Source organism: Bufo gargarizans, chromosome 3 (genome assembly GCF_014858855.1).
Source record: "Bufo gargarizans isolate SCDJY-AF-19 chromosome 3, ASM1485885v1, whole genome shotgun sequence".
NCBI lineage: Eukaryota > Metazoa > Chordata > Amphibia > Anura > Bufonidae > Bufo > Bufo gargarizans.
This window is the reverse complement of record NC_058082.1, coordinates 515,579,161-515,598,151: the sequence shown is the minus strand read 5'-3', so window position 1 is coordinate 515,598,151 and position 18,991 is coordinate 515,579,161. Positions and strand designations below refer to the sequence as shown.

At 44.2% G+C, this 18,991-nt stretch overlaps 1 protein-coding gene across 2 annotated transcripts in view; it reads right to left on the bottom strand.

Annotated features, from left to right (window-relative positions):
- Positions 1 to 18,991, bottom strand: part of MAP7D2 (MAP7 domain containing 2) — a 136,578-nt gene that overhangs the window by 78,397 nt on the left and 39,190 nt on the right. Inside the window, exon 1 of one of the 2 annotated variants that reach the window (XM_044283973.1) lies at positions 9,710 to 9,754. The exons of the other annotated variant lie outside the window; for it this stretch is intronic. The gene's annotated coding sequence lies outside the window, so the exon portion shown is untranslated. Of the gene's footprint in view, positions 1 to 9,709; positions 9,755 to 18,991 lie in introns of those variants that run through there. 2 annotated transcript variants of the gene reach the window in all.

The window sequence follows — 18,991 nt, the reverse complement described above, 5'->3', positions numbered from 1 at the left end:
GGGCCTGATTTTTGCCAAGGCGTATGCCCGGCCATAAATTAGGTACAGCATCCAGCAGTTCCTCTTCCTCAAGTGCCCCTGGATGGCCTAGATTTCAGCGTTGTTCTATACTTGAAAACTGACGTAGAAGATAATAAACGTGGCTGGGTCCCTCTCCCAGGCCCTTTTTCGAGAAAGGGGGGAGGCCAGGGGAAAAACACCACTTCCACAAAAAGTGTTTTTGTTCAAGTGCCGTTGTAAAAGTCGCACATTTGAAGGTTGCGACTTGGTGTATTTAAATGATAAATGCAGCCCCTTGACTTCGAACTGCAGGCTAGCATACAGCGGGATCTATAAAAAAAAAAGAAAAAAAAAGAAAGATGATTTTTGCTGCATTCGTAAGACAGAAGAATGATACGAGAACACCTTCAGAGAAAAGGAGGCAACTATTAGGCCCCTTTCACACGGGCGAGTATTCCGCGCGGGTGCAATGCGTGAAGTGAACGCATTGCACCCGCACTGAATCCTGACCCATTCATTTCTATGGGGCTGTGCACACGAGCGGTGATTTTCACGCATTACTTGTGTGTTGCGTGAAAATCGCAGCATGCTCCTCTTTGTGCGTTTTTCACGTAACGCAGGCTCCATATAAGTGAATGGGGTTTTGTGAAAGTTGCAAGCATCCGCAAGCAAGTGCGGATGCAGTGCGATTTTCACACACGGTTGCTAGGTGACGATCGGGATGGGGACCCGATCATTATTATTTCCCCTTATAACATGGTTATAAGGGAAAATAATAGCATTCTGAATACAGAATGTATAGTACAATAGGGCTGGAGGGGTTAAAAAAAAAAGAAAAAAGAAAAACGAAAAATACAACCTTAATCCACTTGTTCGTGCAGCCGGCATCTCTTCTGTCTGCATCTGTGAGCAATAGGACCTTTGATGACGTCACTACGCTCATCACATGATCCATCACCATGGTGATGGATCATGTGATGAACACAGTGACGTCAAAGGTCCTATTGCTCACAGATGAAGACAGAAGAGAAGCCGAGCTGCACGAACAAGTGGATTAAGGCGAGTTACATATTTTTTTTTTTTTTTTTAACCCCTCCAGCCCTATTTTACTATGCATTCTGTATTCAGAATGCTATTATTTTCCCTTATAATCATGTTATAAGGGAAAATAATACAATCTACACTACAGCTAACCCAAACCTGAACTTATGTGAAGAAGAAGTTCGGGTCTGGGTACCACAGTCGGTTTTTATCACGCGCGTGCAAAACGCATTGCACCCGTGCGATAAAAACTGAACATCGGAACGCAATCGCAGTGAAAACTGACTGCAATTGCGTACCTACTCATGCGGGTTTGCCGCATTGCACCGGGATGCATCTGGACCTAATCTGGACACGCCCGTTTGAAAGAGGCCTTAAGGTGCTCCAGGCAGCTTGGAGGCAGATATTGTGCTGACAGCAGCAGCAAAAAAAATAATATATATATATATATATATATATATATATATATATATATATATATTTGAGTGGACATAGCTAATAATTGCTGTGGACAAACCACATATTAACCCATTAAGGACCCTGCCATTTTTCACCTTAAAGAGGACCTTTCACCCGAAAATGAAAGTTAAACTAAACTAAAGATAAAGCCTTACTTACATGCCCCTGGTATTGCTTATTCAGTCATTCATTTTTCAATCAGTGCCCCCGTTTGTCCGCGCTGCCCCCCCGTAATATTTGCCGCCTTGTATGCTAATGGACCGTTCGGCTCAACTGGGCGGGCCTTCAAAAGTTCTCCCAGGCGCTCCAGTTCTCGCGAGATGGCACCGGCTCCGGATGGATGAAAATCGCTCCATTCATGTTTGGATCATTTTGTGAATGCCATTTTATTTTTTGGGGACGTTAGAAGGCTTAGAAGTTTAGAAGCAAATCTTGAACTTTTTCCGAAAATTTCCCCAAAACACTTTTTAAAGGACCAGTTCAGGTCTGAAGTCACTTTGTGAGGCTTACATAATAGAAACCACCCAAAAATGACCCTATTTTAGAAACTACACCCCTCAAGGTATACAAAACTGATTTTTACAAACTTTGTTAACGCTTTAGGTGTTCCACAGGAATTGATGGAAAATAGAGAATAAATTTCAGAATTTCACTTTTTGGGCAGATTTTCCATTTTAATCCATTTTTTCCAGTTACAAACCAAGGGTCAACAGTCAAACAAAACTCTGGCCCTGATTCTGTAGTTTACAGAAACACCCCCTATGTGGTCGTAAACTGCTGTAAGGGCACACGGTACTGCGCAGAAGGAAATGAAACGCCATACTGTTTTTGGAAGGCAGATTTTGCTGGACTGGTTTTTTGACACCATCTCCAATTTGAAGCCCCCCTGATGCACCCCTAGAGTAGAAACTCCAAAAAAGTGAACCCATTTTGGAAACTATGGGATAAGTTGGCAGTTTTGTTGGTACTATAGTAGGGTACATATGATTTTTGGTTGCTCCATTACACGTTTTGTGAGGCAAGATAACAAGAAATAGCTGTTTTGGCACAGTTTTTATTTTTTGTTATTTACAACATTCATCTGACAGGTTAGATCATGTGGTATTTTTATCGAGCAGGTTGTTACGGACGCGACAATAACAAATATGACAACTTTATTTCGCTGTTTGTTTCAGTTTTACATAAAGCATTTTTGAAAAAAATTGATTTTTTAGTGTCTCTACATTCTGAAAGACAGTTTTATTTATTTTTTGGGCGACTGTCTTGTGTAGGGGCAAATCTTTTTGGGGATGAGATGACTGATTGGTACTATTATAGGGTGCACATGACTTTTTCTGATGTAAGGTGACAAAAAATGGCTTTTGTTTACACCGTTTTTATTTTTATTTTTTACGGTATTCACCTGAGGGGTTAGGTCATGTAATATTTTTATAGAGCAGGTTATTACGGATGCGGCGATACATAATATGTCTACGTTTTACACAATATCATTTTTGAAACAAAACAATGTTTTGGTGTGTCCATATTCTAAGCCTTTTTTTTGGGGGGGGGGCGATTATCTTAGGTAGAGGCCAACTTTTTTCACTCAATTTTTTGTCCCACTTTGGGACTTATACTTTTGGGGGTCTGATCCCCTTTACAATGCATTCCAATACTTCTGTATCAGAATGCATTGGCTGTATGTGTAATACAGTGTGTATTATACATACAGCTTCCTGCCTGTCAGATCCAGGGGGCTGGATCTCACAGGCTCTCAACCGAAAGGCAGCTCTGATGCCTAAGGAAGGCATCGCGCTGCCTTCCATGCCATCGAGTCCCCGTCACAGCAGCACGGGGACCCGATGGCAGCTCAGATTCCCGTGAGGACATCGCATGTGCCACGGTCAGCGCGCCGTACTACGCTGGTCCTTAAGTCACGGACATCTGCGGCGTACATGTACGGCGCGGGTCCTCTACGGGTTAAAAGGGATCATTTTTGTGGTGGTTCTTTTGACACAAAACCATTACAAATAAAAACAAACACTACTTTAGACATAAGGAGTCCTATTAACTGTATTTCAGAAGACTGTTAGGGCTCTTTTCACACGAGTGGATGCCGTGTGGGTAATCCGCTGAGTGAAAGAGAGCCAAGCCCTGTTTCGGACAGTAGAGACACGGAGCATTAACATGATTGATAATGCTCCGTGCCTCTGTGACCTTTTTACTACAAAATCACAGTGGGATAAAGTTGTTACTGTGATTTTGTACTAAAAAGGTCATAGAAAAGCATGGAGCATTATTAATCATGTAACGGGGCTTGACTCTTTCACGTAGCAGATTACCCGCACAGGATGCGCTCGTGTGAAAGAGCCCTTATACTGCCAGTTCCTGTAGTATACAGTTGATATAAAAAGTCCACACACCCCTGTAAAATGTCAGGTTTCTGTGATGTAAAAAAATGAGACAAAGATAAATCATTTCAGAACTTTTTCCACCTTTAATGTGACCTATAAACTGTACAACTCAATTAAAAAACTAACTGAAATCTTTTAGGTGGAGGGGGGAAAAAATATAAACATAAAATAATATTGTTGCACACCCTTAAACTAATATTTTGTTGAAGCACCTTTTGATTTTATTAGAGCACTCCGTTTTTTGGGGTATGAGTCTATCAGCATGGCACATTTTGACTTGGCAAGATTTGCCCACTCTTCTTCGCAAAAACACTCCAAATCTGTCAGATTGCGAGGGCATCTCCTGTGCACAGCCCTCTTCAGATCACCCCACAGATTTTCAATCGAATTCAGGTCTGGGCTCTGGTTGGGCCATTCCAAAACTTTAATCTTCTTCTGGTGAAGCCATTCCTTTGTTGATTTGGATGTATGCTTTGGGTCGTTCTCATGCTGAAAGATGAAGTTCCTCTTCATGTTCAGCTTTCTAGCAGAAGCCTGAAGGTTTTGTGCCAATATTGACTGGTATTTGGAACTGTACATAATTCCCTCTAGCTTAACCAAGGCCCCAGTTCCAGCTGAAGAAAAACAGCCCCAAAGCATGATGCTGCCACCACCATGCTTTACTGTGGGTATGGTGTTCTTTTGGTGATATGCAGTGTTTTTGCGCCAAACGTATCTTTTAGAATTATGGCCAAAAAGTTCAACCTTGGTTTCATCAGATCATAAAACCTTTTCCCACATGCTTTTGGGAGACTTCAGATGTGTTTTTGCAACATGTAGCCTGGCTTGGATGTTTTTCTTCGTAAGAAAAGGCTTTCGTCTTGCCACTCTACCCCATACAGACATATGAAGAATACGGGGGATTGTTGTCACATGTACCACACAGCCAGTACTTGCCAGATATTCCTGCAGCTCCTTTAATGTTGCTGTAGGCCTCTTGGTAGCCTCCCTTCTTGTCTTTTCATCAATTTTGGAGGGACGTCCAGTTCTTGGTAATGTCACTGTTGTGCCATATTTTCTCCACTTGATGATGACTGTCTTCACTGTGTTCCATGGTATAGCTAATGCATTGGAAATTCTTTTGCACCCTTCTCCTGACTGATACCTTTTAACAATGAGATCCCTCTGATGCTTTGGAAGTTCTCTCTGGACCATGGCTTTTGCTGTGGGATGCGACTAAGAAAATGTCAGGAAAGATCAACTAGAGCAGTTGAACTTTATTTAGGGTTAATCAGAGGCACTTTAAATGATCGCAGGTGTATGCTGACTCCTATTTAACATGATATTAAATGTGATTGTTTAATTCTGAACACAGCTACATCCCCAGTTATAAGAGGGTGTGCCCACTTATGCAACCACATTATTTTAGTTTTTTTTTGTTTTCTTCCCTCCACCTAAAAGATTTCAGTTTGTTTTTTCCATTGAGGTGTACAGGTTTATAAGTCCCATTAAAAGGTGGAAAAAGTTCTGAAATGATTTATCTTTGCCTCATTTTTTTACAGCACAGAAATCTGACATTTTAACAGGGACGTGTAGACTTTTTATATTTACTGTATATGCAATTGCAATGATCAGCAACACTTTCTGGAGGAATGATAGAATTCCAATAGTAACATACATTCCAAAATCCCTACGGACGGCATTTTACTTTAAAATAGAAAATAAATCACTGGTTAACAAAGGTCTCTGACTTATCCTCTGAAATAGTTTCTGAAATGCGCCGGGAGCACTAAACAAACAACGGTTACTAGTCCCACCTTTTGCTATACCATTTTCAGTGTGTACCCTCTCCCTTTTCCCAGAGTCAATACCTTGGAATTTTTAAAAAGGCTAGAATTTTAAATGCAACCTCCTGACACATTTAGTTAATGATTGGACTAGGGCTGCAGTAAACGATTATTTTAGAAATAGAGAATTCTAGCGATAATTTTTACGATTAATCGAGTATTCTAATAAGAAAAAATGAATTAATAGACTGTTTTCCTTTATAAAAACTCATCAGACCCCCTTCCATCAGTCCCCAACACCCTTTGTTCCCCCCTGTGTGATCAGCACAAGTGCTTCAGTTTGCCCCAGTGCCATAGGCTCCACCATCCCCCAGAGCCAGCAGCTCATTTCCCCACCCCTTGTGCCAGCAGCTCATTTCCCCACCCCTTGTGCCAGCAGCTCATTTCCCCACCCCTTGTGCCAGCAGCTCATTTCCCCACCCCTTGTGCCAGCAGCTCATTTCCCCACCCCTTGTGCCAGCAGCTCATTTCCCCACCCCTTGTGCCAGCAGCTCATTTCCCCACCCCTTGTGCCAGCAGCTCCCCCCCCCCCCTCCCTCCTGACACCCGGAGTGCACAGCGTCATTGGTTGCACCAACTTATCTTTCCAGCAGGGGTGCCGCCGACACGCCATGGATGTGCTGTAGAGTGTCCGGAGGCCCCCTGCTGGAAAGGGGAGTATTGCAGGCCAGCGGGAGACCACGGAGCGGCGGTAATAGCAAGCGCTTCACTCCTGCTCCGTGGTCACGTGACACAAACGAATCTTCGATGCAAAAAATTTGCATCGAGGATTTTTGTGTGTCGAATTACTTGATTCAAATCGAGCAATCATTTCAGCCCTAGATTGGACATTAAACAGATTCTTTGATCGCAAAAAACATCTCCAAAATTAGCCTACTGCCATGTAGATTAGGTGCCCCAAAACATAACCATACCTTTCTTGTGAAAGCCCCGTCCTCTAATGCGGAGAAATGCTTCTGGTTATTTTTAGACATATAAGGTTTTCTGTGCACTGTGGGTGGAGCCACTCTGTTTGGTGCACTTGGCTTCCTCTGCATCATCGTTATCACCACTAAGATCTCAGGGACAGTTCATTTTAAAAAACGGGGAGGCGCTGGGTAGCATTACTGGCATAGCTGATGTTGCACCTGATGAAATGTCCCTGCCCACAGTGCACTGAACACCTTATTTACATCAACATAAAGCCTTCTCAGGAATAAAGGACTAGATTTTCACCAGAAAGATATGGTTATGTTCTGGGGCACCTACCCTACAAGGTGGTATGTTTACTTTGAAACCGATTTAGGAGGTGACAGACTTCCTTTATGCACAAGTTGCAGGAAAACTAGTTGACAACCATTATGGCCGCCATAGCAGCTTCCATAGAGTTGATTTCCCAGCTTTCTAGAGTTAGAGGGGTTGTGCCAAGACATCAACTTGGCCTCTATCCACAGGTTATGGATAAGGATGAGCGAATTTCATATTTTGAAGTTCGTGTTGTGGTATTTAATGAATTGCGTTATGGATTCCGTTACCACGGACCATAACGCAATTCCATGATGGAATGGATAATGGATCCATCCGGTTTACGTTATGCAGGAGAGCACTCCACGGATAAAGGAAACCAGATGGATCCATTCTGTAGGCCATAGACTTATTATGACAGAATGAATAACGGGATGCCTCTAAAGGCATTCCGTTATGGAAATGCGTTACGGTCCGTGGTAATGGAATCCATAACGCAAGTCAGTAAATACCACAACACGAACCCGCGCACAAACTTAAAAATATGAAATTCGCTCATCCCTAGCTATGGAAAAGGTATCTGATCAGAGGTATCCAACAGCTGGGGCACCCAGGAGTACATTACACCGCAGCTGAAAGGAGCGCCGCCTCCTCTTCAAACAGCTGATCGGTGGGGGTGTCTGGAGTCATACCTCCACCGATCCAATATTGATGACGTATTCACATGACCACATGGTGGCCGTGCCCGTGCTGCAGACTGCAAATAGTGTTCCGAAATACACGGGCATCAGCCTTCTGAACTCTGTGCTGCGGTGCGGACCCACTGACCCGAATGGGTCCGCGATCTACAAAATACGCAGAGGCACTGACCCAAAAGCCCACGTAAAGGCTTACGATCCATGCCTCCATAGCACGGAATTCACACGGCCGCTGCGCGTATATTGTGGACCAGGATTTGTGGTCTGCAACACGGGCACAGCGACCATACGGCTGTGTTAATGAGCCCTAACTGTTTATTATACTGCAGGAGCCGTACAAGTGTTGGCCCCCCATACGCTACCTATAGGGACAGGACTGCATTTATATTTGTAATTATTTCGCTTTTAAAGATTTTTTTTGTTATCTTTTTGCATTATGCATAAGAGATCATCAAATCTATTATAAAATATTTGATTAAATATTATTTTCAGTACTCTAGCCACTCTGAGCCAGTTTTTGTTTTATGTTTGTGTGTTTCCGGCTATTGGGTAGTAATTCACTGTTCGTGGCTGTAGTCCTAATGCAAGGGTACCTGGAGAGCATTTTTAGCATTGAGAGATCAATGACTGGCTGCAGCAGTCACGTGAATGATGAATGGCACATGACTGATGACAGCCCAGCCACGATCAGAATGGCCACATATACAAGGTAAATGGGTTTTTTTTCAAATGTTTTTTATACTGCACCCTACCCCCTGTCAATTTTTTTAAAAAACTCTTGGAAAACCCTTTTAAGACAGCCATCGGCCAAATGCTTGTCATCCTACAACCCAAAGGTTATTTGGAGCTGTAATGAGGCTTACAGGAGACAACTATAGTGCTCCCCCAGTACTTCTACCAAGTGTGATGGCGCAACTGTGGATTCCACTCAGGAGCTTCTATTACCTCATGATTGTTTGGCGTACAAGTAGTAAGGAAAACAGGAACAATGCAATTATCCCAGCTATGTATAATTTGTTGTCTCGTCCTCCAGACAGCTGCCGACTCCGCTCCGACAGGTCTACACTCGCTCCCCACCGTCATGGGACAAAACAAATCTTTCACTAGTACATATCATCATTCTGCCTCCTGGTAGAAGAAAGTGGACTAGATAACCAGATATATACAGAACTACAAGTCCCAGCAAGCCAAGTTAAGTGGAATGTTCAGCACCTCAACAATCAGATCAGCACGAGATATTTCTGCGTTCTTATATACAGCTGGAAAATGAGCAAAATGAGTTCAGCAGCATACTGTCCAGCATCTCAGGGAAGGCTAGCCTCCAGAGTCCAGAACTAGCCCTAAAGACAATGACAAACCAGAGCGCCCGGCCAGTGCAACCCTTCACAGGCAGCGCCCCGCCAGTGCAACCCTTCACAGGCAGCGCCCCGCCAGTGCAACCCTTCACAGGCAGCGCCCCGCCAGTGCAACCCTTCACAGGCAGCGCCCCGCCAGTGCAACCCTTCACAGGCAGCGCCCCGCCAGTGCACCCAATACAGGCAGTACCCAGCCACAGCAGCCCCACAGGTAGTCACTGTCAGCGTGCCTCATATACGCAGTGACCAGTCAGCAAAGAATAAGGACATGGTGATGCAACTATAAGTGCAGATAGATGAGCAATTCAGAGCATTACATGTACCCTGCTGTTTCAGCCATACAAGTATGTATATTGCTCATTTACAGATTTCTAAGAGAAAAAAAACTGCATGCAAAAACACCAGCATTCTGTATGGAGTATACAGAGTATAATGGGTATACACCACATGAAATAAGGAGGTCTATTACTGCTCCACCTCAATAATACAAATGGCATTTCTCCACTTACAAACAGCAGACAATAGGGTAAATCCCGTATACAATGTGAACGCGCAGACAACGTAACAAGGAAAAAGCAGGAGACAGATGCCATGTTATCAGGCTGAGCTCTATAAGAAGTGTATATCCAGTCACACAAGATTAATGGAAATCAAAAAGAGAACAGAGAAGATACATCTATAGAGAGACCCGTCTCCATGTGCGGAGTGCTCACCTTCCCGGGAGAGGTCTCTACCTCCAGCACAAAAGGAATTTGAAAGTGTAGACAAAAAAAAAAAAAAGGAAAAAGGAAAGCCTAACAATCCTGCTCTGCTATTGGCGCTGCGTGCCCTAACCCATCTTCTTCAGTAACCCTGGAAACCATCTGAGCAAATGCTAACCTCATTCAAACATGTCTGCTGCCTGCCAGACTATTAAAGGGAACGTATAGACAAGTCCTGGTCTGCTACTGGTTACAGAACCCTGGCTTGCTGCGATAGATTGCCTTCCGCTATGCACAAAAACAATAAAAGTCTACAGATACTTATTCTGTAGCTAAAAAAAGACAATGGAAAAAAAACTGACAAAAAATAAAAAGACAGAAAAAATAAAAAATCATTTCTACAATTTTACTATTTAGTATTACACCCATGAGTCCATGGCATTTCTGGGATGCTGTGGTGCCACCGCTGCCATCAGAGTCCAGGGCTGGACAAGAGTTATGTATTACCAAGACAGCAGACCCAAACATTGAGAATATGAACAATTGTCTTACATTCAGTTTCCAGGAACATAGAAAACCATTGCTGTAATCTACGCCATTGATAAAATATTGCCTAAAGTCAAGGGGATGTCCAGAGAAGCAATCAGCTTTTTTGGAGGATCACCAGACATGAAGGAAAGCATAAAAAAAAAGTCTAAGTCAAGTCTGCCATGCAAATGATGGGAAAAAAACCGGACGCGGATGACAATCTTGTGTGCCTCCGCGTTTTTTCACAGACCCATTGACTTGAATGGGTCCGCAAACAGTTTTCCGTGAAAAAAATAGGACAGGTTATATTTTTTTGACGGACTGGAACCACGGATCACGGACGCGGATGACAAACTGTGCATTAGCTGAGTTTTCAACTGATCCATTGAAAGTCAATGGCCCCGCAGAAAATCACGAAAAACGGAACAACGGACATGGAATTAAACAGTTGTGTGCATAAGGCCTAAGTCATCAATATCTGATCAGGGGGTTGTGGCACCGCCACCGATCAGCTGCTGCCTCCTCACATTATGCCAAGCACAGCGCCATATGTTCTATAGTCACTTGAATGGGACAGATCTGCACGTAGGCCATGTGACCAATAAACATGACGTCACTGACTGCAGCACTCATACTGATGACCTATGCTCTACATTTAACATCTGCACCGCTGGTCAATTTTCACTGCATATTTTTTTTCTGCACTATCTGGATGAGATTTTGTACAATCTGATCCACTTTGCAGCTACTATAAAAACACTGGATTTTATGCTCGCAATTCCAGTGCAGAAAATCTACACAGTATCCACCACATGTAAGTATGACGGGTCACACACCCATCCCTCTTTACCATGAAAAAGATGGCTAACCTGTGAAAATTTTAATGTGCGTTTGCATTTTTCATTCCACAGGTCGTCATAATTTACAGGTTATGATATTACTGGCTGATTAATGAAACAATGGATATTTAAAGGGGAGGAAATGTCAGAAAAAGACATTCTTTAAATCATATATTCATGTCAGGTTACTTTCACACTAGCGTTATTCTTTTCCGGCAATGAGTTCCGTCCTAGGGGCTCAATACCGGAAAAACTGATCAGTTATCCTAATGCATTCTGAATAGAGAGCAATCCGTTCAGGATGCATCAGGATGTCTTCAGTTCAGTCTTTTTGACTTTTCAGGACAGAGATAATACTGCAGCATGCTGCGGTTTTATCTCTGTCCAAAATTCCGGAACACGGATCCGGCATTTTTTTCCCCATTGACATGCATTAATGCCAGACCCTGCCCCGAGTTTTCTGGCAAAACAGATCTGGCATTGCGGTCTGCGCATGCTCAGACCGCAAAAAATTTGAAAAAATAAATAAATGCCGGATCCGTTTTGATGATACCGGAAAGACGGATCCGGCATTTAATGCATTTGTCATACAGATCAAGATCCTGATCCGTCTGGCAAATGCCATCAGTTTGCATGCATTTTGACGGATCCGGCAGACAGTTCCGGCGACGGAACTGCCTGCCGGAATCCTCTGCCACAAGTGTGAAAGTACCCTTGAACATTTTTCATGAGTTTCTTTTCAAATACGTTTTATATACAATGCATGTGGAAAGTCTTCAGACCCTTTCACTTTTTCATATTTTGCCATGTTGAGGCCTTGTGCCAAAATAAAAAATATCTAGTTTTTCCATCAATCTGCACTTAATACCCCATAATGAGAAATGAAAAACAGAATTTTAGAAGTTTTTGCAAATGTATACGGGCGCCTTTACACGCGGCAGATTCTGTGGCTGAAAATTCTGCAACTAAAAATCTGTTCCATTCATTTGAATTGGGCGCCAAGCACATGGATTTCTGAAAGCTCCATTAAGGTGAATGAAACAGATTTTCACAAGATCTGCCGTGTGTAGTGAAGTCACACTTAGGCCTCATGCACACGACCGTAGTTGTGGTCCGCATCCGAGCCGCAGTTTTTGTGGCTCAGATGCGGACACATTCACTTCAATGGGGCCACAAAAGATGTGGACAGCACTCCGCGTGCTGTCCGCATCCATTGTTCCGCAAACAAAAATAAAATATCACGTCCTATTCTTGTCCGTTTTGCGGCTTCCGGTTTTTGTGGATCCGCGGTTTGCCGACCGCAAAAAAAAAAAAAAGCACAGTCGTGTGCATATAGCCTTAAAAAGTAAAAGCTAAAATTTCACATGTACATAAGTATTTAGACCCTTTGCTATGACACCTGACATTTAGCTCTGGGGCCTCCCATTTCTCTCGATCATCTTTGAGAGGTTTCTACATCGACGGTCCGCATAAAATACGGATGACGTCCGTGTGCATGCCATATTTTGCGGAACGGAACAGCTGACCCCTAACAGAACAGTACTATCCTTGTCTGTAATGCGGACAATAGGACATGTTCTATTTTTTTGCGGAACCGAAATACAGACATACGGAAACGGAATGCACATGAAGTACCTTCCATTTTTTTAGCGGACCCATTAAAATTAATGGTTCTATATACGGTTCCATAAAAAAAAAAAAATAATGGAACGGACGAGGGAAAGAAAATACGTTTGTGTGCATGAGCTCTTAACTGGAGACCACCTGTGGTAAATGGGACCTTTTACTGGTTCTGACATTGCAGTATTAGTACCTGGCAGTGTAGGGTATGATCAGTAGATGTCAGTGCGTTTTCCCGCTGTGCCCCTTGTTCTCTTTTCCCACCCTGTATGCTAATAGCATCGGTACAGGGAGGAGGAGGCAGCCGTGTTTCTCAAGGGGCGCCTCCTTCTCCCTGGCTGTGAGCTGCCCAATCACTGCCCTGAGAAACATGGCCGTCTCCTCCTGTTTGTACCGATGCTATTAATTAAAATCAGAACCGGGGGCACAGCAGTCAAAGGATTGTGCGGAGGCACAGATTTGGAGAAGGGTACTAAAAATTGGCCACCCTACCAAACTAACTAATTGGAAGAAAAGGTCCTTGTAAAGAGAGGTGACCAAGAATCCAATGGTCACTCTTGCTGAGCTCCAAAGATCCTGTGTGCAGGAGAAACTTCCAGAAGACCAACCATCTCTGCAGCATCCACCAATCTGGGCTTTATGGCAGAAAGAGGCATTTCCTCAATAAGAGAGACATATGAAAGCTCTCTGGAGGTTACAGTAAAAAATACCTACTGAACTCTGAGACTGTGAGAAACAAGATTCTCTAGTCATTTCGGCTTGGATTTTAAGAGTCAGGTCCGGAAGAAACCAGATACTGCTCATCATCTGCCCAATACCATCCCTACAGTGAAGCAAGGTGGTGGCAACATCATGCTGTGTTTTTTTTTTTTTTTTCAGGGGCTGGAAGAGGGAGATTAGTTGGGGTTAAGGGAAAGTTGAATGGAAAAAAGTACAGATTGCTAATGAAAACCTCATCCAGAGTGCTCTGGACCTCAGACTGCACTGAAGGTTCACCTTCCAACGAGACACTGGGGCAGATTTATCACTTTTTCAATGGCACGCAAAATTTTTTGTTTCTCTGCCTTCCTCGCCACTTTCCTGAAAAGGTCACATTTATCTACAACAGTTTTATGGCCTAGATTACAGTGATGGCGAACCTTTTACAGGCTGAGTGCCCAAACTGTAACCCAAAACCCACTTATTTATCGCACAGTGCCAACACAGCAATTTACCCTGAATACTACAGTCCAATATTGTGTATCTTCCATGTACTTTATCATGTAGCTGTAATAGCCTGCCTACATTCAGTGCACTGCCGGTGCCATTCATAGTGAACCCGCGCTGATGAATGGCAGGAAAAGTCTAAGGCATATTGGTACACCATAGATTTTTCCCAGGGTGTGGGTGCCCACAGAAAGGGCTCCGAGTGCCGCCTCTGGCACCCGTGCCATAGGTTCGCCACCACTGGGCTAGAAGAACACTGGAATCTACACCAGCCCCTGGCACACAAACTGCTGGATGCTGCGCCTTACCAGCGTGCCTGGTTATCGTAGCCTGGGGTACGTAGTCAGGCTATGATAAATCTCCCCAAATGACCCTAAACACACAGCCAAGACGACACAGTAGTGGCTTAGGGACAACCCTGTGAATGTCCTTGAATGGCCCGGCCAGAGCCATGACTTGAGACCAATCAAACATCTCTGTAGAGACCTAAAAATGGCTGTAGGCCAACGGTCCCCATCCAAACTGACAGAGCTCGAGAGGCTCTGCAGAGAAGAATGCCAAGAAATCCCCAAATCCAGGTGTGTAAACCTTGTGGCGTCATACCCAAGAAGACTGGAGCCTGTAATCACGGCCAAAGGTGCTTTAAGTCCTGAGTAAAGGATCTGAATACTTATGTCAATGCAAGATTTTAGTTTTTCCTTTTCAATAAATTAGCAAAGATTTCTTACATTCTGTTTTCACCTTCTCATTATGGCGTATTGCTTGCATGTGGCAACCAAGGACTACACTATTTTGCAGTAAAATCCTATTTTTTTTATTCATGCATTTCCAGGAGGAGTAACGGGGGAACTTTACAACACAGTTTGAGGCAGCAGTTTTCCAGCATTTTTATTTTAACAGACATGTCAGAAGAGATGGCAGGTTCTCTCTAAGCACTTTGGCGATAGGAAATAACATACACTGAATGTCCCAACACTTCCCACTAGGATTCAGGTGTCCCTTACGTATTACGTAGTCTGTCATTTCATTCCGGAACGTGGCATTTATAGTGTGATTTTTAAAGTGTACCATTGTGCAGCTAGAGGACAGGAAAAAGTCATTTTAGTCTTAAACTGAGACTTGCTAAACACATTTTAGGTGCAAGAATTATTAGCACATTGGTTATTCTTATCGAATGTGTTGATAAAAAGATTACTTCCGCAAAAAAAAAAAAAAAAAAAAAAGGTGTACTTGAACACAATATAATTTACTAAGGAAGAAATAGATTGCCGGGGGTGCTGGGAGCTGGTCGGGGGCTAACATGCCGAGAGGCGGCCGGAATAAAACAATGACATGTCGTAGTTTTATTCCGGCCGTCTCTCAGTATTTTTGCCGTGCTGCGGACGGACCTCTGGCCCGCCCCCATTATAGTGAATGGGGCCGGAGCGGACTTCCAGTGGCACGGTGCTCTAGCGGTAGCACGGATCCGTCAGGCTGTTCCTCCACCGGAACAGCCTGCCGGAGAAGGCTGCCGCTAGTGTGAAAGTAGCCTTCCTTGCACCAACTGCCTCAGGGGAAATGTAGCCATACGCGGTGGCCATTCCAAAGAATGTCAGTCTATGTGACTTGTCCTTTAACTGGCCCACCGGGGGGCCCCGCTGATCACAAGAATAGGGGCCTGTTCTCCCCCATATGACTAGAGTGGCGGTCACACGTGTACACTGCCTCTCTTTTCAGCTCTATTGGTCCGACAGAGATAGCCGAGTGCAAGCAGTCGGTTATCCCCGGCAGCCCCATAGAAATGAATAAAGTGGCCGCAGACATGTGACTGCCACATAGCTCCATGCAAACAAGATAGAACGGGGTGCTATTCTTGTGATTGGTGGGGTCCCCACACGTCGGACCACAGTTGATCAGACACTTCTCAGGTCACAGGTATTTAACAGGTGAAGGTCAGACTCCCGGCATCCCCGCCAATCAGCTGTTTGAAGAGACCACAATGCTCTGCGGCCTCTTCCTAGGCAAGTGACAGTCATCAGTCTTGTGACCTAGGCACAGGTCAGACACTTTCAAGTAAATGGGGCTGAGCTGCAATACCAAGCACAGCCACTAGTCAATGGACAGTGGTGTGCTTAGTAAGCTGTGAGGAGAGCCGCAGCCGTTTCATACAGCTGATCGGTGGGGGGATGCCAGATGTTGGACCTCCACCGATCACATACTGAAGGCCTATCCAGAGGATAGGTCATCAGTATTAAACATTCGGACAACTCCTTTAAAGAACATTTCAGTTACCATTAACACATCACTTAAAGGAGTTGTCACCTCAATAATCACAATTTAATCAGTTCCTTGTACCATCAGGATCATTTCTGTACCGTAGATCAATTTGCCTCTGTCACCTTTTATTCCTCCTTATACTGCCCCAAATTTTATTCCTGTTTCTAGGGGTTACGTCCACTGCTGTAACGTTATCAGTGGTGGCCGCGCAGGCACACAGAAACCCTATCGCACTGATGTCGAACCTTTTAGAGGCTGAGTGCCCAAACTGCAACCCAAAACCCACTTATTTATCGTAAAGTGCCAACACGGCAATTTAACCTGAATACTACAGTCCAGTATATTATAACTTCCATGTACTTTATCATTTAGCTATAATATCCTGCCTACAATTAGTGCGCTGCCTGCGCTGTTCATAGTGCGCCCTGCGCTGATGAATGGCAGGAAAAGTCTAAAGGCATATTGGTACACCATAGACTTTTTTCACAGTGCGGGTGCCCACAGAGAGGGCTGAGTGCCGCCTCTGGCACCCGTGCCATAGGTTCGCCATCACTGCCCTATCGGCTGCCTGCTCTGAGCTTTACTACAATCTCGTAGGATCTACAGGCAGCGTGCTCGCACGCACAAGCAAGGGGCAGGGTTGCATCCTCCCTGCCCTGCTCACTGTCCCTACAGCTCCACCCCAGCAAGCAGGAAACTGAGGCCCTAAGAGCCACGAGAGAGCCTGTAAATAATGAGGTGAGACAACCCCTTTTATTTTACAAGGCAATGAATGTATTACATAGTCATTAGGTGAAGAGAAATATTACTAATTCTAAAAAAAAAAAAAAAACATATGATATGGCGCTCCCATAGAAATGGATGGAGCAGCGACGTGCTTTTCAAACCATTTCAAGTGGGCTCCCTGTCCGAAAGGTAGGAACACCACCAATCTGATAGTTATCCCCTATCCCATGGATAAGGGATAACATGCTATAACCCGAATACCCCTTTAAAGGCAATCACACACAAGCTGACAGTGAGCCATGCATGAAGCAAAAAATTATGCCCATGAAAACATGCTGTCAGCGTTAGGAACCTGCCCGCTAATAAATAGTGCAGTGTGAAACAGGGCGAGGCTCAGAAGTATGTTAGCATAGTTCCTTCTACAGGATATTTTTTCTAGTACACATTAACTATTATATAACTATTATACTATAAAGGCTGTATTAGACAGCCAGATTATCCAGGCGATTGCCAGAAAGGAAACGTTTCATCCCAGCAATTGCCTGCTCGTCAGTGGAGACCGCTGCTATTACATACAGCGATCTCCTCCACAGTATGGGGATGAATGATCGCTCATGCAATTGCTCGTCCCCATACTGAATCATTGTTTGTTGGCGGCAGATCGCGATTAGACACCACAATGTGCCGCCGGCAAGCAAATATTTGAAAGATTGCCCGATGAAGGGTAATTGGTGGCAGTATTACACTGCCAGATGATCATCGCTAACATTACTACGAACGCTCATTAGTAATGATCTGGCAGACAATCTGCCTGTCTAATACACCCTTAAAAGGAGTTATCCAACCCCTATAATGACCCCCTTAATGCCCAGGCCCCTCATAAAATATACTTACCTGCTCCCCAGCACCTGCATTGCTCTAGATTCCTGCATGGCCGCCGCTGCATCTCCCCATGACTGGGATCAAGACATCCGGTGACACAAGGGAGGCTTATCTCCGTTGCGGCCTGCTAATGACTGCCCCCCCTCACCCCATTTGAAGTGTGGACTATGGGTCAATTTTGCCAATGTAGAATGCACATGCTGTAAAGTCCCACTAGCATCCATTGTATGTACGAGTCCGGTATAGGAACTGCAAATAATATTACACTTTAATTTTAAAAAAAGCAATTCTGGAACACAATTCTTTGAACAGAAGAAACCAAGATTAACTTGTACCAGAATAACGAGAAGAAAACTGTAAGAAGAGGGATAAGAAGTGCTCATGACACAAAGCATACCCTAAATTCATTGTCTCAAGACCCATTAAAAGGGCCAGACTTTGGCTGATAGGGTAGTTCATCCACCAGGTGGCACTAGAGAGACAGCTTTTGTTCTCCTGGATAAGCCCTTACGGTATTTACATTTCCCAGAAAACACTGTCTGGCCTATAAGACTCCCTACGCCAACTTGGGTAACTTCAGAAGGGAACCTGTCACCTGCTTTGGGGTCACCAAACCACTTGCATGCCATTATGCAGCCTGGGTGCCAAACCTGCCGTAGCAAACCCATCTGTCCTTGCAAAAGAACGTAAATGAAATTTCATACTTACCAGGAGAAAAGTCCAGGACTTTTCTCCTACAGCATTGGCTGCATACACAATGCGTCAAAGAGGCCGAGGACGGTACAACTTCCATCGCTGTGCAGCGCAGACTCTTCTACCAGTAAGTTTGAATTTCTTTTGTGGGGACATCTAGGTTTGCTGTAAGCAGGTTTGGGGCCCTAAACTCCCGTTACGAAACTCCATGCTGGTGGTTTACTGGCCCCAAACCAGTTGGCAGGTTCCCTTTAATTCCCCCAGACCCACATTAAAGGCCTCTCACTCGGCCAAACCAGGTGGCACCCCAATGAAGATGGGTAAAAACCCTGAAATAGCTGCCTGCAGATGGATGTCTGTTCCTTAAAGTGTAACTAAACTTTCAAGCAATAATTTTTAAACCGTTAGAAATTCCCTAATAATTTTAGTGATGTATTTTATTTATTGATTTTACAAGCAGCAAAAGGCCCCTGAAGTTCAGCCACATATGCGGTTTACGGATTCCGATTTCTACAATATGCGCTGCAGTGAGAACATTACTGCC